The sequence below is a fragment of the Podarcis liolepis genome, assembly GCF_965112155.1.
Source record: "Podarcis liolepis genome assembly, chromosome: 16".
In the NCBI taxonomy this organism is placed as follows: domain Eukaryota; kingdom Metazoa; phylum Chordata; class Lepidosauria; order Squamata; family Lacertidae; genus Podarcis; species Podarcis liolepis.
Window position 1 is genome coordinate 33904757 of NC_139567.1, and position 21477 is coordinate 33926233.

At 45.7% G+C, this 21477-nt stretch overlaps 1 protein-coding gene across 5 annotated transcripts in view; it reads left to right on the forward strand.

The window, feature by feature from the left end:
• Window positions 1–21477, forward strand: part of GTF2IRD1 (GTF2I repeat domain containing 1) — a 1520245-nt gene that overhangs the window by 10983 nt on the left and 1487785 nt on the right. For 2 of the 5 annotated variants that reach the window (XM_083479620.1, XM_083479618.1), the window contains exon 2: window positions 15040–15115. The exons of the other annotated variants lie outside the window; for them this stretch is intronic. The gene's annotated coding sequence lies outside the window, so the exon portion shown is untranslated. The remainder of the gene's footprint in view (window positions 1–15039; window positions 15116–21477) is intronic. 5 annotated transcript variants of the gene reach the window in all.

Here is a 21477-nt window from a genome sequence, read left to right on the forward strand (position 1 = left end):
TTAAAAAGAGAAGCGCAGGGGAAGCTGCAGTCGGCGGCGAGGTGGGCAGAAGAAATGCGTCTCCTTCCTCCCCCCTTTCCTTTATTATTATGACATTTGTATCTTGCCTTTCCTTCAAGGAAACGTGGTTCTCATTTGGTCCTCACAACAACCCTGTGAAGTAGGCCAGGCTGAGAGAGACAGAGCGAGCGCATGACTGGGCCAAGGTAACCCAGCGAGCTTTGTGGATGAATGAGGATTTGAACCCTGGTTTATCAGCTCCTAAGACTCAGCTACATTAGTAGAGAAACAGCGATTTGAATGCGCTATGAACTTGGAACACCAGATGGCGCCAGAGAGCAGGAAATTTTACAACACAATTTCCCATAGGGATTTTTAAAAACAATCTAATTTCTGACTTATTTATAGCGTTTTCCCCCTGTGTTTGATCCACCCCCAGTCCAACACATCAACCATCACACCATACTAGTTCTGGGCTGCAGTGCTGGCTCCAGGTTTTTGTAGGAGTCATTAGGTGAGATCCCTCTGTGTCCTGTGCCTCTGGGGTCTCTCCAGTAATATCTGGACCAGAGATTTTATTCAGGACTGGGTATTTGACTGGTCAAAAGTAGAAAAGATTATTTGATAGACTGACCATTCAAATATTTTGAAAACTTTTTTTTTTAGTTTAGAGATGAGGTATGTTTAATCAACAGGAAGGCAGAACCTTGGTTGATTTCAGGAGCTTTTGAAGTGAGTTAACCATGATGCAACATGACTGGTTTTTGTTTAATTGTAGTGTGTTGTTATAACTCTTCCCCCATTTATTGATTTTTGCCATAAACAGTAAACGGCTAAAAAATGAACAGGAAATTCTGAATGTTCAGTATATAATTCATTTGCATAACCTGCTTATTTCCCTACTGCTCATTTACTGAAGCTTTAAAGCAGGCATAGGCAAACCACAGAGCCTAGGACTTGCCGATCAGAAGGTTGGCAGTTCGAATCCCCGCAATGGGGTGAGCTCCCGTTGCTCGGTCCTTGCTCCTGCCAACCTAGCAGTTTGAAAGCACGTCAAAGTGCAAGTAGATAAATAGGTACCACTCTGGCGGGAAGGTAAACGCTGTTTCCATGCACTGCTCTGGTTCGCCAGAAGCGGTTCAGTCATGCTGGCCACATGACCCAGAAGCTGTACGCTGGCTCCCTCGGCCAGTAAAGTGAGATGAGCGCCGCAACCCCAGAGTTGGCCTAATGGGACCTAATGGTTTTATCTTTACCTTTTTAAAGAGAGAACAGGGCAAACTGTTGCTCTCCACCCTTGCTTGCATTTCATGCAATATCTGTGGGACATATCTGCAGATTTGCATCTCTGGGAAATACATTGCTGTTTTCCTGAGCTGGAACTTTGTGCCATCATGCCCTTAGTATGTGGACAGCATGCACCTCTCCCTTCCTCCCTCCCCCGCCTGCAATCTTAATGTCTAAATAGGGTTAAGACTAACACCTCATTCTGTGTAATGGGTAGATAAAATGCAAGAGCCTATTGATTTTTCATTCATTATGGCCACTGCAACTACTAAAGCTCTGCAAATTTTTTTTAAAGTATAGTGGTACTTTGGTTGTCAAGGTCCGTATAGTGAAAGCTATGGTTTTCCCAGTAGTGATGTATGGAAGTGAGAGCTGGACCATAAAGAAGGCTGATCACCAAAGAATTGATGCTTTTGAATTATCGTGCTGGAGGAGACTCTTGAGAGTCCCATGGACTGCAAGAAGATCAAACCTCTCCATTCTTAAGGAAATCAGCCCTGAGTGCCCACTGGAAGGACAGATCGTGAAGCTGAGGCTCCAATACTTTGGCCACCTCATGAGAAGAGAAGACTCCCTAGAAAAGACCCTGATGTTGGGAAAGATGGAGGGCACAAGAAGGGGACGACAGAGGACGAGATGTTTGGACAGTGTTCTCGAAGCTACCAGCATGAGTTTGACCAAACTGCGGGAGGCAGCGGAAGACAGGAGTGCCTGGCGTGTTCTGGTCCATGGGGTCACAAAGAGTTGGACACGACTAAACAACAACAACACCACCTTGGTTGTCAAATGGCTTGGTTCCCGAACAAAACAGCTCCCTAACACTGCAAACCCGGAAGTAAGTGTTCCGGTTTGTGAACGTTTTTTGGAAGCTGAACGTCCGACGTGGCTTCCCTGGCTTCTGATTGAGCGCAGGAAGCTCCTGCAGCCAATCAGAAGCCGCGCCTTGGTTTCCAAATGATTCTGGAAGTCGGACGGATTCCTGGAATGGATTAGGTTTGACAACCAAAGCACCACTGTACAACCCTTTTCCTGCGCTAATGATGCAAAAGAAAAGAAAAGGCCCTATTATTCATCTACCCCTCTGCCCCCCTCCTGTCCCACTCTGCTTTTGACAAGCTCCATTTATGTTTACATCGCTTGCATTCAGAGTCAGTTTGGGTATTGCCCGAGTCAGCTTTCGTTGTGAAGTGGTCCGTAAGCATCTCTGCTGAGAGGGTCGCGTTTATGCAGGTGTCATTCCCACGGGGAACAAGACAGTGATGTTTCGAGAAGCACCAATATCGTTAATGAATTACAAACATCAAAGCGGAGGAGTTTTCTTTTCCCTCCCCTTTCCTCCCTTCCAGGAGCGCAATTCTCAAACCGCTAAATTAGAGACAAAAGGAACCATTTTGAAAATGAATAAAGAAAGATGCTGCTAGGGGGAATCAAAACAAGCAATTTACCCAAAGCCAAATATGGTCCCCCCCCCATCCTGTCCTTCTGCTTTAGAAGTTCAGCATAAGACAGAAAAAGGACGTCAGAATCTTAAAACAGCGACTGCCATTGCGGGGATTGGGGAATGGCTATCAGTTGATGATATGTCACTGTAATAATCTATATTTATGCCTCTGTTTGTTGTCCCTGTTTACCAACGATTGCCCCTCTGTTGTGGTGTATCTTAACTACCGCAACTACATGGTCAGGTTCACACATAACACTACACCGTGGTTTGGCTTAACTATGGTTTGTGCACCCAAAACCACCCAAGCCAGCGAACTATGGTTTGTCTGGATTACGAATCTTGGCTTTCATTAACTGTGCTCTCCCATTGCATCCAACTCACAACCCTGGCGTGTTTCAGAGCCCTGCCCCAGGGGCTCACCCTGCTACAGAGGGCAAGGTCAGAGTAGACTGAAAATGGAGCCAACGTTCAGTGGAACAAGCCATGGTTACTTGGCCCATCTGCGAGAATGATCCTGGTTTGTTCAGCCAAGCATAGTTAAAGCAAACCATGGCTTAGTGTTACGTGCCCAGGCAGCCAATAGAAGTGAAATTGCAGAGGAAGGAACTGGATGTCCATGTACGTTGCCCAGGGCAGCCAAGGACACTGAATTGCATAAAATATATATGGATGCTCCCTGAAAAATAATTGGTATGCTTTAAAGAGAAATGCTATCCTTCTCACCATCGTTGGAAAGATCGTGATCAAGTGATCTGTTTACTTGCTTGGTCTGCTGTTCAGATGCTAAGGGTTGGTGGCAGCTTCCAAGGCCTCCCTCCCACTGTCTATGGAAGAGGAATAGAGGTAACAGCCTTACAGCCAATCAGATCAGTGGTCTCTTTCAGCATTACCTACACTGACTGGCCGCAGCACTGGCAGGAATAAATATGGGGAAAGCAAAATGTCACTTAGAGAATTTTTCTTGAAGCTTTCATTTAGAGGACTTCCCTTTAGTTTTATCCTGGACTGTTTTATTTGATGTTTCAGTGTGTTGTAAAGTGCTTTGAGATGTTTTTATTTAGACTATAAAGCTGTATAGAAATTAATAATAATAATAATAATAATAATAATAATAATAATAATAATAATAATAAATAATTAACAAAATCAATTGCAAAAAGAAGGTGCCTAGACATTCCATTGTGGCGACTGTAACCTAGGTTTAAGGCGCCGTTTGGCAATTAGCTTATATATATGAGTTTCTAAAATTGCTTTCAACTCCCTGGAAAATCACGAGTTTTCTTGCACTGTATTTTCCCTGTGGTCTTCATGGAAAATGCTGTCTAGCAAAATTTGGGGAAATATTCCAGTGTAGTTCTTTACCAACATTTCCATGGGTAACTCATGGAGTAGCAGAAGCATTAATGGAGGCAGCATGTCTTGTTGTTGTGCCACTCCACGCCCAGGGTGCGTGTGAAATTTAGCATGCCATGGCGCTGTATCGATCAAAAAGCCACAGTTCTATAACATAACAAACAGGGAATGCAGTGCGGAAGGAACATTAGAAAATGGACAGGGGAGCCAGCGCTGCAACCAGGAAAACTTAACACAGTAACCTCCACATCTGAATTGCACCCCTTGCTTGAAACCTTGGGAAATCACTGCCTCTTACTCTATGCAGATAATACTGAACTAGACTGGCTCAACAGAAGAGAGCTTCCGACACAAAGCTGTCAGGTGGAGGTGTTTGTATACGTTTATGTGGTTCCTCTCCTGAAAGGTGTAGGTACTACAGACAGGAGAAGGAATAAATAAGGCTGTTCTTGCAGTATTTGCTCTTCGATTCCAAAAATATCAGCAGGCAAAGCTTTCTCCATCCTCGTTTTGGTAGCGTTCCTGGAGATTTCTTCCTTGCAGTCATCTTCGGCCGGGAAATGGCTTGGCAGCAAATACCGCTTCTGATTTCCTGCGTGACTTTCATTAGATCCCCCTCACCTCTTGCAACTCATCTTCTGTCTCCGTGTGCTGCTGATACAGTGGTGCCCCGCAAGACGAATGCCTCGCAAGATGGAAAACCTGCTAGACGAAAGGGTTTTCCGTTTTTGAGCTGATTCGCAAGACGAATTTCCCTATGGGCTTGTTTCGCAAGACGAAAACGTCTTGCGAGTGTTCCGATTTTTCCCCCGCTCCCCCCCCTTTTTCTAAGCCGCTAATAGTGTTTTAGCTGCTAAGCCGCTAAGCCTTTAATAGCCGCTAATATGGGCCTATGGCCGTAATAAACTATCTATCTAATAGCCGCTAAACCGCTAATAGCGCTAATCCGCTAATCCGCTAATAGGGTTGCTTCGCAAGACGAAAAAAACCGCTAGACGAAGAGACTCGCGGAACGGATTATTTTCGTCTTGCGAGGCACCACTGTAGAAAAAGGAGAAGCTGTTTTTGAGAGAAAATGAGAGTCACTTTTTCAGGTTTACGCTGCTTCCGATCGCAAGCACTTTGATCACAGGAGGAGAAGTCTAGGTACCGGCAAATGTGTTTTGCCCTTCATCCTTCGGCCCATGGCAAGATATAATTAAGAGTGGCGTCTGATGGTTACTGTCACAAGCGAGGCTCCAGTGTCTTGATTTACGTGGAGAGGCCTTTAGATCTGGGTGATCCCATTTGCCCTGATACCTCTTGGGGGCAAATTGCGGAGCGTCATTTTTTGTTACTTCCTGCTAGTGGCTGACCTAAGATCATACGATGAGATGTGGCGGATGAGCTCAGTGGTCCATTTAATCCTGCATCCCGTTTCCCTACCTATGGGAAGCAGGACATGAGTGCAATAGCCCTTTTGTTCCCTGGCAGCTGGAATTCAGAGGCATGATCTCTCTGACTCTCTACTAATATAGGTATAATTGGTAACCATACATAAACCTTTCCTTCGCCATAGATTTATCTAATTGCTTCTAAAGGGCAACCATCACTCCTGGTAGCAAAGCTGCTTAAAGAAAAATCCCGACAACACTTTACTGAAAAAACTTGAACAGAAACAGCGTATAATTTGAGGAGAAAGGGACAGGGAGGTTTTATCTTTCTTCGGGCTTTGTACATAGTGAGGAGACATTCAACCAAACATACAGAGGAAATCTCCCTCAGAACGACACAGCCAATTGGAGCATGTGCCACCTCAGCAAAGATCATGCCACTCTGCCTGGTTGCTAAGCAACACCACCTGCCCCACCCCTGGCTAGTTAACATTAGCACCAACAGAATTAGCCCTTAAGTTGCAAACTGAATGATCCCTGCTATTGCACTTCCAACGACCACATCTTGCAGCAGATATTCATTACTCCTTGAATGAAGAAGTGCTTTCCTGTGTGTGCCCTGAAGCTCCTGCCCATCAGTTTCTAGTAAAAGGAGATAGGAAGAAAAACTTTTATCTCTGACCACACCCTGAATAATTTTAGAACAGTTGTGTCAATCAGTCCATTAAATTTAGTAGCCTTCAACAGTGGGAGTAGGCCACCAGGGAGAGAGGGCCTTCTTAGTGGTGGCTCCCTAGCTATGGAATAGTCTCCTACTTGTTCTTCTTAGGAGGTGCCTAGACAGCTGCCTGAAAGTCCTGCTCTGGTGGCAACAACCATCTCCTTCCTCTGGTAAAGCCCGCCATGCCATTTTTGTTTCCAGTTTCCCGAAGGCTGCCATTTCTGATTAAGAGTCGCTGCTGCTGCTACTTCTTCTTCTTCTTCTTTTTTTAAATATCATTTTCATTCCTTCCCCCACCACCCTGAAGGCAAGTTTTGTTTGCAGGATTAGAAGCAAATAAATATTTATGCAATATGCAAATAAGACGTGATAAGATTTGAGCGCCGTGGAAAACGGGAAGCCTTTTAAGAGTTGCGGGGAGGAGATTAGGGAGCGTTTGCTGGCGTACCAAATTCCTTGTTGTCTGAAGAGGAGGTTTCGTCTCCCCCGCTTTCCTTAGTAGGAATGCAGGAAGGGAAGGAGGAGCAAGAAGTGCATGGCTGCAGGATCAGGCCAAGGCCCATCTAGTCTGGCACCCTATATTCCAGAGCAACTGGCCAGATGCCTCTGGGAAGCTCACAATCAGGACTCTAGAGCAAAAGTCCTCTCCTGATTTACCTTCCCCAGGGATATTAGAGCCATTACTACTGCTGGTCCTGCAGGTCGTAAGCCAGCATTAAGGCTGGTGCAGCTGAGAGCCTTTATCCTATTGAATTAATCAAATCCCCTTTTTAAGAACCTGTAAGTTGGTGACATACCTTCCAATATTTCTCCAATGAAAATAGGAGACGTATTATTAGTATTAGTATTAGTATTTATTATCATCATTATTATTACCATTATTAGTATTAGTACAGTGGTACCTCGGGTTAAGAACTTAATTCGTTCTGGAGGTCTGTTCTTAACCTGAAACTGTTCTTAACCTGAAGCACCACTTTAGCTAATGGGGCCTCCCGCTGCCTCCATGCGATTTCTGTTCTCATCCTGAAGCAAAGTTCTTAACCCGAGGTACTATTTCTGGGTTCATAGAATCATAGAATAATACGGTTGGAAGAGACCACCAGGGCCATCGAGTCCAACCCCCTGCCAAGCAGGAAACACCATCAGAGCACTCCTGACATATGGTTGTCAAGCCTCTGCTTAAAGACCTCCAAAGTAGGAGACTCCACCACACTCCTGGGCAGCAAATTCCACTGTCGAACAGCTCTTACTGTCAGGAAGTTCTTCCTAATGTTTAGGTGGAATCTTCTTTCTTGTAGTTTGGATCCATTGCTCCGTGTCCGCTTCTCTGGAGCAGCAGAAAACAACCTTTCTCCCTCCTCTATGTGACATCCTTTTATATATTTGAACATGGCTATCATATCACCCCTTAACCTCCTCTTCTCCAGGCTAAACATGCCCAGCTCCCTTAACCGTTCCTCATAAGGCATCGTTTCCAGGCCTTTGACCATTTTGGTTGCCCTTCTCTGGACACGTTCGTTTGTCAGTGTCCTTCTTGAATTGTGGTGCCCAGAACTGGACACAGTTAAGGAGTCTGTAACCTGAAGCGTATGTATCCCGAGGTACCACAGAATTAGTATTATTATTATACCTCACCCATCTGACCGGGTTGTCCCAGCCACTCTGGGTGGCTTCCAACATTAAAAACGTCCCTATACAGGGCTGCATTCAGATGTCTTCTCAAGGTTGTATAGTTACTTATCTCCTTGGCTCGGGGGTCGCATAACTCCATACCCTCCAACATTTCTCCCATGAAAATAGGGATGTCCTAAGGAAAAGCAGGACATTCCAGGATCAAATCAGAAACTATGATGGCTTCTGTAAATCTAGGACTGTCCCTGGAAAATCAGGACATTTGGAGGGTCTGTGGTGCAAAATCCACCATTTAGCTGTGGATCTTGAGATGCTCAGGTAATTAGTATTCCGTACACCAAATATTCATCTGCAAACAGCATATGCTCCAGCTGTCCCTGTTTGCTAGGCACAGCCTCTATTTCCTGGCCTCAGTCTCCAGCACGTAGCAGCATAGGGTGCTGCCTTCCACTGGAGTCAGAACATTGGTCCATCTAGCCCAGTACGGTCAACACTGGCTGGCAGCTGCTTGTCAGGGATTCGGACAGAAGTCTTTCCCAGCTGGGGATTGAGCATAGGAGGCTTTGCATGGAAAGGATGTGCTCTGCCACTGAGGCCCCATCTGCCCCATACATTCAAATCATACCACTTTTAAGTTTCCCCCAAAGAATCTTGGGATATGCTCCTTCACCTTCCGATTGATAAATCCTGATGAGACTGAGGCTAAACCCATAGAGGGATCTGGATCAGAGAGAGCAGTAGAGAGCAGGAACCAGCAAGCTAGAGGGACTGAGAACATTGAATCAGAGCACCAAAGGTGGTCAGATCTGGGTCCTTCAGAACCATGGACAGGTCTCAGGAAGCAGAGGAGTTGCTCCGATGTGTGGACTTAATGACATAGCAACGTCAAGGAAAAGTCCCCTTACCATCAACAACTGGCACCAGTATTACCACACTTCAACCAAGCTCTTTCACAGAGACTTGCTTTCCTCCACAAACCACCACAAGGTCTCCCGACACCGAGCCTTGGAGACCGAACCTTTCAAACTTGCACTGATTTTAACCAACTTTTCCATGACGGTTCCTGAGTCCAAGGGACAGGTTTTCATGGTTGGATACAGTCGGACGGCAATTTGAATCAATATGGTGGACTGTAACCACTGGTCTTTAGCTGCTGGGTTCAAAACTGCACTGATTTTTTTGAATTCCTGAGCATCGGCAGCAGGTATGAGGCTGCTAGTAATAAGTAATCCACAGATCAGTGGTAGAGCACATGTTTTTCATGCAGAAGGTCCCAGGTTTAATCCCTTGCATCTCCAGATTAAAAAGGATTAGGGAGCGGGTGATGGAAACGGGACTCTGGAGAGCCTCTGACGGTTGGGAGTGGACAATACTGAGTTAGGCAGCCAAAATGTCTGAGCTGGTGTAAGGCGGCTTCCTCGAGCCGTTAGGGATTGTTCTGTGGTCTGACTCATAGCCGAAGGCGAGCCTTAGGCTCCAACTACAGTGTACATTTAAAGCACCATGAAACCACTTCATTCAGCCATGGCTTCCATACAAGAATCCTGGGAGCTGTGGCTTCTTGCCCAAGGCTGCTGAGAGTTGTTAGCATGCCCCGCCTATCCCCCTCCCAAGAGCTACAATTCCCACAGCTCCCTCTGAAGAGGGATTGTTAAAGCATCCTGGGAATTGTAGCTCTGTGAAGTGGAAAGGGGGTCTCCTAACTATCCTCAGCACCCTTAACGAACTACAGTTCCCAGGATGCCTTAGAGGAAGCCACAAACAGTTAATGTTGTACAGTGGTACCTCAGGTTACATACGCTTCAGATTACAGACCCCACTAACCCAGAAATAGTGCTTCAGGTTAAGAACTTTGCTTCAGGATGAGAACAGAAATTGTGCTAAAGTGGTGCTTCAGGTTAAGAACAGTTTCAGGTTAAGTACAGAACTCCGGAACGAATTAAGTACTTAACATGACGTACCACTGTATAATAGTGCTTTCAAAGTACAGTGGTACCTTGGGTTAAAAACTTAATTCGTTCTGGAGGTCCATTCTCAACCTGAAACAGTTCTTAACCTGAGGTACCACTTTAGCTAATGGGGCCTGCCGCGCCACCGCTGCGTGGTTTCTGGTCTCATCCTGAAGCAAAGTTCTTAAACCGAGGTACTATTTCTGGGTTAGCGGAGTCTGTAACGTGAAGTGTCTGTAATCTGAAGTGTGTGGAACCCGAGGTACCACTGTATAGTTCAAATGGGGCCTCCATTTCAAATCTTCACTCAAGCCATCAAACTCACTGGATGACTTTGGGGGTCCCTCCCTCCCTTCCTCATTTTTTCAACCTTTTCTTCCTCACAGGAAGTGTTAGAAATTCTCATATATAAATCCTTAAGCAAGGGTTACAGTCACCAATATGTAATGTCTAGTTGTTGTTCGGGGGACAGTCGGCTCAAAAGTCATGTTTTTCAATATTATTTTTGGTTCCTGAAATTTGTTCTGACTGTGCAGATAAAATAGCGCAGATAGAATTCTACAGGGTGTGTTTCTCGTGTGTGAAAACAGTCCAGATCCAATGATCTCCAGGCATGCAACTCCAGGTTGCACCTGGGCATCTTCACTTGGTCGCAAGTGGCCGATAGCCAGGTGCAAAATGCGCCTGGTGAATTTCAAATGCTGTTTCGCAGGACTGCTGCAAGGATAAAACGAGGGCGGAAGTTACAGGGAACCAGGCAGAGGGCCTTCTTGGTAGTGGCACCTACCTTGTGGAACCCCCTCCCACCAGATGTCAAGGAGATAAGCAGCAATATGACATTCAGAAGACACCTGAAGCCAGCCTTGTATAGGGGAGTTTTTAATGTTTGATGTTTTACTTTGTTTTTATATTTTGTTGGAAGCTGCCCATTGTGGCTGGGGCAACCCAGTTATATGGCCAGCGTACTAATAATAATAATAATAATAATAATAATAATAATAATAATATGATGTCTACTCCACCTGGAGCCCCTTGGAGGAAAGGTGGAATATAAGTGCAAATTAATAACCCATGCTTTTGATTTTAAATGTGGGGAATAGGTTAGCGTGGAAACGCTGAGTGTGCAGCTCTTCCGAGTCCCCAACGCCTCGGGGAACGCATTTTTTGCCTCATGAAATGTGACTAATTATTTACTTGACGGTAGGCCTCTCTCCGTAGGCCGCGCTGCCCTCCCTTTTGAGTTGGGGGAGAGAAAAACACACACAACCACCCCGCGTATACAAAACCCTAGTCAAGGGAGCTCCCTTTCCAGGTGGGAACAACAGGCTTTTTATATTGCCTCTTCTGGATCTCGCCAAGCGGGTGAGAATAAAGATTTACAGTGTTTGGGAGATTAAAGGCCCTTGTTACGTTGTTCAAATACCACGAGATTAGTTTCCAAGGCGACGGATGCCAGTTGCCATAGGCACCGTAGGGGCCTGGAATTGAGATTGAGGATGTATTTATTTATTTTTTACCCTGGTCACGCAAACAGTAGCTGAACCGCAGTTGTGTGTGCACGCGTGCATGTGTGTGTTTAGCAGAAAGCAAGCAGAGGGTGAGGGAAAAGATGGTTGTGACTCTGAAATTTTAATGTTCAGTGTTTTATTATGTTTTTATATAAGTTTGAAGCTGGCCAGAGTGGCTGGGGCAACCCAGGGTATAAAACAACAACATTTACAGTGGTAAATGTTTTTATTGCAGTGGGATGCGGGCGGCGCTGTGGGTTAAATCACAGAGCCTAGGACTTGCCGATCAGAAGGTCGGCAGTTCAAATCCCCGCTGCTCGGTCCCTGCTCCTGCCAACCTAGCAGTTCGAAAGCATGTCAAAGTGCAAGTAGATAAATAGGTACCACTCCGGTGGGAAGGTAATTGGTGTTTCTGTGCGCTGCTCTGGTTCACCAGAAGTGGCTTAGTCATACTGGCCACATGACCCGGAAGCTGTGCGCCGGCTCCCTCGGCCAATAAAGTGAGATGAGCGCTGCAACCCCAGAGTCGGTCACGACTGGACCTAATGGTCAGGGTTCCCTTTACCTTTACTTACCTTGGGTTACATACGCTTCAGGTTACATACACTTCACGTTACAGACTCCGCTAACCCAGAAATATTACCTCGAGTTAAGAACTTTGCTTCAGGATGAGAACAGAAATTGTGCTTCGGCAGTGCAGCGGCAGCAGGAGGCCCCATTAGCTAAAGTGGTGCTTCAGGTTAAGAACAGTTTCATGTTAAGAACGGACCTCCGGAACGAATTAAGTACTTAACCCGAGGTACCACTGTATTATTATTATTATTATTATTATTATTATTATTATTATTATTATTGAATAGGATGTCCCTGTTTTCATCAGAGACATGTTGGAGGATATGTCTTAATTGTTTCATAACATGCTGTTTGCCGCCCTGGCTTTTTGGGGTGGAAGGGAAGGATATTCATTTAATTATTAAACTAACTATGTGGAGGACAAACACGACTCTGAGGGAGCCAGTTTCGTTTCACTTCCTCTAGATTTGTGACTCAGGTCATTCTTGTTTAAAGAGCCCTGATTGGTTGAGGAATTCCTTGCTTGGTTCCTGCTTCTCTCGTTATTCATTTTATTATATTGGATCATTTTCTCAGTGCATATTTCTAAATATGATAGATGCCTTTTGTGCAAAAGGCAAGGTGAATTCCCACCCCACCCCCCATAAAATAAAATTAAATAGTAACAAGTACTGAGGTGTCCTTAATAACATAACAAAATTTGAAAAAAACTATTCTCCTGCAAAAACTATTTTAAAAGTCACCCCCTTGTCTTAAATCCCAGTTTAAAGAGTAGGGTTGGGGGATATCTGGTTTTCAACATTGTCATATATCACCAGTTAAACATTGCAATATACTGATAGATCATGATGTCTGAAATAAGGATGGAGCTATGTAGAGGCATTGGGTGGCTTCACATTTACCCCTGTATTGTGATTTTTGCATAGCGCGCACACACACCATGATGCCAGGTCCAAAATTATGAAATGGATATCACAATATGGACTTCAAACCAGTTTGGGATGATATATCAATATATCACCCAGCCTTACTTAAGAGAGCTGTGTGTTTCTAAGACTTAAGGTAAAGGTAAAGGGACCCCTGACCATTAGGTCCATTCGTGGCCGACTCTGGGGTTGCGACGCTCATCTCGCTTTATTGGCCGAGGGAACCGGCGTACAGCTTCTGGGTCATGTGGCCAGCATGACTAAGCCGCTTCTGGAGAACCAGAGCAGCGCATGGAAACGCCGTTTACCTTCCCACTGGAGCAGTACCTATTTATCTACTTGCACTTTGACGTGCTTTCGAACTGCTAGGTTGGCAGGAGCACGGACCGAGCAACAGGAGCTCACCCCATCGCGGGGATTTGAACCGCCGACCTTCTGATCAGCAAGTCCTAGGCTCTGTGGTTTAACCCACAGCACCACCCACGTCCCATTTTTTAAAAAATGCTCCAAGTGCAGACTTTCATTATCGGTGACTTTGGAAGGTACATTTTGATTGGCAAGGAATTTAACAGCCTCTCTCGAGGGAATGCAGAAAGCAATCTTTGTGATTAGGAAGAGCGGAGCGAAGGGGAGAGGGAATAGGCTGCAAGTGATGAATTGAGATGGTCTTAGTTCATTAATACACCTTGCTAATTTTAGCCTTCCTTCTGAAACCTTTGCTTCTGCGATGTGCAATTTCCCAGCTAGCATCGGAAGTTTGTTTTCATTCTTTTTGTGGGGCGGTGCCCCCGGAAGTGCCTGCTGGGTCCCGACAGTGACCCATCTAGTCCAGCACAGTGGCCAGCCACATGCCTGTGGGAAACTCACAAGCGCTCTCTTCTCTCCTGTGGTTTCCAGCAACTGGTATTCAGAAGCATTGCTGCCTCCAGCCACGGAAGCAGAGCATAGCCATCATGGCTAGTAGCCCTTGATAGCCTTATCCTCCCTGAATTTGTCCAATCCTTTTTTGAAGCCATCTAGTTCAACAACCTCAGATATGCAGATGACACAACCTGGATGGCAGAAAGTGAGGAGGAATTAAAGAACCTTTTAATGTGGGTGAAAGAGGAGAGCGCAAAATATGGTCTGAAGCTCAACATAAAAAAAAACGAAGATCATGGCCACTGGGTTCATCACCTCCTGGCAAAGGGGAAGAAATGGAGGCATTGAGAGATTTTACTTTCTTGGGCTCCATGATCACTGCAGATGGTGACAGCAGCCACAAAATTAAAAGGAGCCTGCTTCTTGGGAGAAAAGCTATGACAAACCTAGACAGCATCTTAAAAAGCAGAGACATCACCTTGCCCACAAGAGAAGACTCCCTGGAAAAGACCCTGATGTTGGGAAAGATGGAGGGCACAAGGAGAAGGGGATGACAGAGGACGAGATGGTTGGATAGTGTTCTTGAAGCTACCAGCATGAGTTTGACCAAACTGCGGGAGGCAGTGGAAGACAGGAGTGCCTGGTATGCTCTGGTCCATGGGGCCACGAAGAGTCAGACACGACTAAAAGACTAAACAACAACAGTTTGGAGGTCATCACTGCCTCTTGTGGCAGTGAGTTCCACAGTTTAGCTATGTACCGCGTCCTGAATCCCTGTCCTGAATCTTCCCATGTTCAGATGTCCAGGAATTCTAGTGTTATGAGAGAGGGAGAAGAAAACCTTTCTCTATCCACTACCTCTACACCATGAATACTTCTATAAACTTCTATCGTTCCTTCCTACTTGCCTTTTCTCTAAACTAAAAAATTCCCGGACGCTGCAACCTTTTTCCATCGGGGAGTTGCTCCATCTCCTTGGCAGATCCAGGAAATTTGTGCAACAAGCGCATGTTTGTAGGTGAAGCAGGATTCACTAGCAACATTCTCAGGTGCACATTTAAATCCTGGGAACTGTAATTTGTTAAGGCTGCTGGAAGATGTAGCTCTGCAAGGGGTTAAACTGCAGTTCCCAGGGTTCTTTGGGGAAAGTTGTGTGCTTTCAACATGCTTTAAACATATGGTGCCTTGCCTTGCCCTGGCCTGTGAGCTTGAGGAGCCAAGCCACTGCTTTCTCTGACGCTCCCTTTTCACCAACCACTTTCTTCTTGCCTTGACCATATGTCTTGTCTCGTCTCTTGGCTGCCTTCTGTCTGCCACCCCTACATGTCACTGCTAATTTACTGTAGCGTTCAGCATTTACTATTGTCTGATGCCCCCAGAAACTGAAGTGGGCTTTTTTGTTTATTTGGCAGAGGAGTCGAGTCGAATGTTCAACTGCTGGTCGAAATTTCAAACAACCGAACCAGGCCTATGTGAATTTAATTACAGGTGTGTTCATCTTTTTTCTTTTTTAAGGAGAATGAAATCTAAATAACCTCCTGTGCTCATTCTCCTTCCTCTACGCTTTGAGAGAATTTAGAAGTAAGCGAAACAGTGGCTGTGGGGTGTGTGAGTGTGTAGTGCTTTGCTGCAGCACACGAGAGTTTATGTCTTTGATCTCAAACAGCCCCATCACCAAAGGGATGCTGAACCCCAGGGAGCGGCATCCTTTTGAAACAGAAGCTTGAACGAATTCCCTCCAGATCTTCCAGAAATCAAAATAGAACGGCCTCTCTTTTTTCATGTCGGCAAAAGCTGTCTTGATTTTTTTTTTTTAAAAAAAAATGCTTTGCTCTCTCCCTTTCTCTATTCCCCTTAAACCACCCTGGGAATTGTAGCTCTGTGAGGGAAATAGGGGGTCTCCTAACAACTCTCAGCACATGTAAGAAACTATGGTTCCCAGGATTCCTTGGGGGAAGCCATGGCTGTTTAAGAACTGGAAGCCTGCATAGAATCAGAATTGCAGAGTTGGGAGGGACCCTGAGGGACATCTAGTCCAACCCCCTGCAATGCAGGGATCTCAACTAGATCATACATGACAGGTGGCCATCCAACCTCTGCTTAAAAACTTCCAAGGAAGGAGAATCAACCACCTCTCCTGGGAGTAGGTTCCACGGTCAAAAAGCTCTGACTGTCAGAAAGCTTTTCCTGATGTTTATCTCCATTCTTGTAACTTGAATCCATTGGTTTGGGTTCTACCCTCTGACGCAGGAGAAAACAAGCCAGCCATTTAGATATTTGAAGATGGGTATCATGGCACCTCTCAGTCTCCTTTTTACCAGGCAAAACATACCCAGTTCCCTCAACTGTTCCTCATAAGGCTTGGTTTCCAACCCTTTGATCATCTTGGCTACCCTCCTCTGCACACATTCCAGTTTGTCAATATCCTCCTTAAATGTTGGTGCCTGGAACTGGAAACAGTGCTCCAGGTGTGGTCTGGCCAAGGCAGAATAGTGGGATAGGTTGTCCACCTTTGGTCCCCACCCTGCACTCAGCTCTCACCTGTAGTTCTTAGAAGCTGTCAGCATGTGACAGTGGCCACACTACAGGAATGGCTTTGACTGGTTGGCTAAACCAGGTGAGGGTAGCCAATGGGTCTCAAACCCTCAGTGAGTTAGGGACTTTCCCTGCATGCAGCAGATTGAATGGATGAGACCCACAGTGGGTTCAATGGTCAAGAAGGCAGTTTCTGCATGTGCTGTAGAGGGAAGTGAGGGGCAGATGGGGCTCATCAACCTGGGAAGGTAGCCCATCTAGGAAAAGGAAAACTGATCCTAAACCTCCGCTGCCTTGAGGGTCATCTTCAGGAGAAGAAAAGGCTAAGGAGTAGCACAATTCTGGAGTGGAGTTCCTAAGACGGTTAGATGGTATCTTGTACACCTCCTTCCGGCAACTCCTGCAGCCAAACTGGCACCAAAAGTATTGCTCTGCTTTCCTTTGGACCACATCAGTGAGGCCAACGGGGTGTGTGTGTGTCTTGTTGTCTGGACAGCCCAGGATCTCCAGACATGCTGCCCAGGCTTACACCCTGGAAAGGTCACTTCAGTGCTGCTAACATAACAGTTTGACTTCACCCCTGGAGGTGCATTCCATTGTCTCTCAAGACATAGAGATGCCAACAATTGCTTGCCTTGATTGCCTTTTGATGGAGCGTAGAATAACATTAGCTGTTTTTGCTGCTGTTGACCCATGTTACGCTTGTAGTCTACTAAGACCCTTAGACATATAGTGCAGATAGGGTTGTTTCTTGTGTTCCTTTTAAATATGCAAATATGGAAACACCTTCAAGCTCTTGTAATTCCCCTCTGCAATAGAACAAAGCTAACCCTAATCTTATGTACAGGCCCACTAGCATACATTTGCTTTGTCTGCATGCCTCTAGTCCTCAAAGAGGAGTGATTAATCCTGGATTTCCCCCTCCCTCTTCTCCTCCTATTTTGTGGCTGGCAGGCAGGCTGTGTTCACAAGTTGTGTTGCCATCCTGCCCTAGAAAAAGTGGGGAGAGAAAAGGGTGGTCCAAGGGTCTGTGGCATTCCTAGGCAATGTTTCCCATCTGCGTTTCGGGCGCATTTTGAAATGGGAAGCATTTCCAGCGATGCAGGGTTGGTCGTTGTCCAGGGCCCAATGAATGCAGGGTGTGTGCCTGTGCATGTCTTGTGAGCAAAAGGCTTAATCAATTTGAGGCCCCTGAACCTTCTTTCAAAGCCAGAGTCATCGCACACCCTTCCTTCTCCCTTCTCCCTGCAATGAGGACATGAAGTCATCAACATTCCTTGGATTTGAGTAACCACTGCTTTGCCCTCCGTGTCTTGGAGAAGGCCGCATGACTCTTCTCTCGGAGTCTTGTGGCTTCTGGACAGGCCTGGGCCCCGGTGTTTCTTGCTGTACGAACTCATTGGTGTCTCTATGGGCAGGTTCCTCAGCAGAGACCTGTTTTTGTTTAGTTAGTCCAAAGAGAAGTTAGTATCTGAGGCACCCATCTCAAAGCTCATTCAAGGAGCTTAAGTGGGGTTATCTGGAGATTCGGAGTACGTTGTCAGCTGATGACACTCAGCTCTATTTCTGCTTTACATCTGCAGGTGAGGCAGTGGAAGTGCTGGACCAGGCATAGGCAAACTCCGGCCCTCCAGGTGTTTGGGACTACAATTCCCATCATCCCTAGCTAACAGGACCAGTGGTCAGGGATGATGGGAATTGTAGTCCCAAACATCTGGAGGGCCGGAGTTTGCCTATGCCTGTGCTGGACCAATATCTTGCCTCGGTAATGGACTGGATGAGAGCCAACAAACTGAAGCTTGGTCCAGGAAAGACTATGGCACTGTTAGGAGGCAGTTCCCCAGACTGGGTGGATGGGAGGTCACCTGCTCCTGATGGGGTTACACTGCCTTTGAAGGAGTGGGTACATAGCATGGGGGTACTCCTGGATCCTTTGCTGTTGCTCAAAGTTCAGGTGGCCTCGATGGCACGGAGTGCCTTCCATCAGCTTCGGCTGGTGGCCCAGGCTGCACACTTATCTGGATATTGATAGATTCAGGTAGGTAGCCGTGTTGGTCTGACGCAGTTGAAATAATTTTTAAAAATTAAAAAATATAAAATAGTCTAGTAGCACCTTAGAGACCAACTAAATTTGTTCTAGTTGTGAGCTTTCGTATGCTTTTTGAAGAAGTGTGCATGCACACAAAAGCTCATACTTAGAACAAACTTAGTTGGTCTCTAAGGTGCTACTAGACCAGGGGTCAGCAATCTTTTTCAGCAGGGGGCTGGTCCACTGTCCCTCAGACCTTTTGAGGGGCCGGACTTTATTTTTTGGGGGAAAATGAATGAATTCCTATGCCCCACAAATAACCCAGAGATGCATTTTAAATACAGTGGTGCCCCACAAGACGAATGCCTCGCAAGACTGAAAACTCGCTAGACGAAAGAGTTTTCCGTTTTGGAGGTGCTTCGCAAAACAAATCTCCTATGGGCTTGCTTCGCAAGACGAAAATGTCTTGCGAGTTCCTGCAGGTTTTTTCCCCTCCCCCCCTTTTTCTAAGCCACTAAGCCGCTTATCAGCTGATCTGATAAGCCGCTAATAGCGCTAATAGCGCTAATCCATCAATGGGCTTGCTTCGCAAGACGAAAAAACTGCTAGACGAAGAGAATCACAGAACGGATTCTTTTCGTCTTGCGAGGCACCACTGTAAAAGGACACATTCTACCCATGTAAAAATATGCTGATTCCCAGACCGTCTGCGGGCCGGATTTAGAAAGCGATTGGGCCGGATCCAGCCCCTGGGCCTTAGTTTGCCTACCCATGTGCTAGACTATTTTATATATTTTATATTTTTTAAATTATTTCAACTGGATAGGAGTAGCCTAACTTCTGTTGTCTATGCTCTGGTAACCTCTAGGTTAGATTACTGCAATGCGTTATATGTAGGGCTGCCTCTGAAGACAGTTTGGGAATTTCAGCTGGTGCAGAATTTGGCAGCCAAGTTGCCCACCAGGGCAAAACCGTTTGAGCATATGACACCGATCCAAGCCTGCTTGCACCAACTGCCAGTTTCTGGGTCTAGTACATAGCGCTGGATTTGACCCACAACTTTAAATCCAAGTCTGGCCTACGAAACTACTTTCTTCACTTCTGCTTTTATTTATTAAAAAGCTGTGGTTCCCACATGCCTCCCCAACCTCAAAACTCCTGTTTCGTTTGGCAGTTGTGTGTGGTTATTACATAAGCCTCTCACCACAGAAGATGTTTTTCTGCTGGGTCTTGGGGTGACCTGGTGACAAACAAGGTTGCCGTGAGCTTGTGCCCCTTTAATAGTCAAGTAGAAAAAGGAATTTCAACAGGCTTCTTCTACACGAGCCCTTTTCTTGCTTTCAACTGCCCCTTAGACCTGTGACAACCTGCTTCTTTTATCTATTATTTGTTAAATTTGTATCCCACCCTTCCTCCCCAAGCAGCGCAGGGTGGCAAACAGATACACAAAGCCAAACAAAACAAAACAAAAAACAAAAACACGAACCAGCAAAAACATTCTAAAAACGATGACAACCACAAAGGTTGCCAGGAATAGTATTCTTCGGGCACCAAATATCAGGGCAAACTTCCACATTCCTCCTGAAAGTTAATAATGACAGAGATGAAGATAATAATGATGATAGAGACTAACTAGGAAGGGCATTCCACAACCGAGGGGACCACCACTGAAAAGTCCCTGCCAAGGCAAAATTTACATTAGTTGCCCCACCCACTTTTGCCTCTGGCCCCACCCACTGCTGTCATGCGGCTCTTGGAAGGTTATTTCTATTTTATCGTACAGACCTACGCCTCTGCCATCCTGGGAAGCATATATGTGCCTCTCCCCACCAGCTTTCAGATGTGTCCGAAGTATGACCACTTGTTCTAAAATAGGTGGGGGGAACTTGCTCCTCCCCAAAGCTGTACAACTATGGGGAAAAGTCTGTTAGTTCTACTCTGAATAGACACACTGAAATTAGCGAATATGGCAAAAGCCACATCTGCACCACACTTTTAAAGCGCTCTGATGCCACTTGAAAGAGTCGTGGCACATTGGTACATCTGTATTGTAAAGTAATATGTGAAAACCAATAAAAAAGGGGGGAAATAAAAAAATGAAAGAATGTCATGGCTTCCCCCAAAGAATCCTGGGAAATGTAGTTTGTGAAGAGTGCGAAAAGCTCTTAGGAGGACACACACACACCCCCGTTCCCCTCACAGAGGGACAACCTCCAGAGTTCCCTGTGAGGAGGGACTGATAGTTAAACCACGCTGGGAACTGTAGCTCTTTGAAGGAATGGGGTGCATGCGTGTGTTTCCTAACACCTGCAACAAACTACACCTCCCAGGATTCTTTGGGGGAAGCCATGATGGTTTAAAGCGGTATGAGGCTGCTTTAAATGTATATAGAGTAGACAGAGAAGGCCTTAATAAACACACAACCTCTGCAGTTGACCAGTCGTCGGTTTATATAATCACCTTCAATGGGTGGCTGGGAGTTTTTTTTCTCTTTCTGTGTGTGCTCATTTCAAAATGGTGGCTGCTCTGTGGGTTTCTCCCCCTCCCACCCCAGTCGCTCAGCCAGCCTGAAGTGAAGGTCAAATCCTGGCCTGCTTGTAATCAATAGGAGCTTTGTTACTGACTCTGGGGTTGGAGCAGTGTGTGTGTATGTGTGGAGATTAATCTTTAATTGCTTCTTGGCTGAACTTCAAACAGGGTGGATTTTTATTTTTTTTGTAATAAGATTTTCCATTGTGCCCAGAGTTGCTGGAGGATATAGGTCACTTTTTTCCAGCTTTTTGTCAAAGTTGCCATTCCCCCCCCCCTTCCCTCTGTGTTAAAAACAAAGAGCAATACCCCCCACCCCCCTGCTCCTGCTGAAACTTCAGATTGAGCCTTTTTTGGTTCATAAAGATCACGGTGACTTAACACATGTGCTGGAATCTCCGTGTTTCCCTCACCTGACGGATCTTTCCCCCCGGCTTATTTTGCTTTAAAGGCCATGTGGGACCAATTATTTATTTCCTGCAGAAACGCATGTTAAGATGGCCAGGAGCTGCTTTGAGTTAGTGTAAAAAGAGCCTCGGTTTCCAAGGATTCGGAAATTCTAGTGCATAAAAGAGCGCTTTTCTTTCTTTTTAATGTGAAAAGCTGGTGTAGTCAATAAACATTGATTCACTTTGAATGGGAGTGTTTGAAGATCCCGACTCTTTTTTTTTTTTAAGGAAGGGAGAAGAAACTGGATTCCGAGTTTGCGATAGAATCTTGGTAACAGAACAGCTTTTATAAATATGTGCCCTCTGTT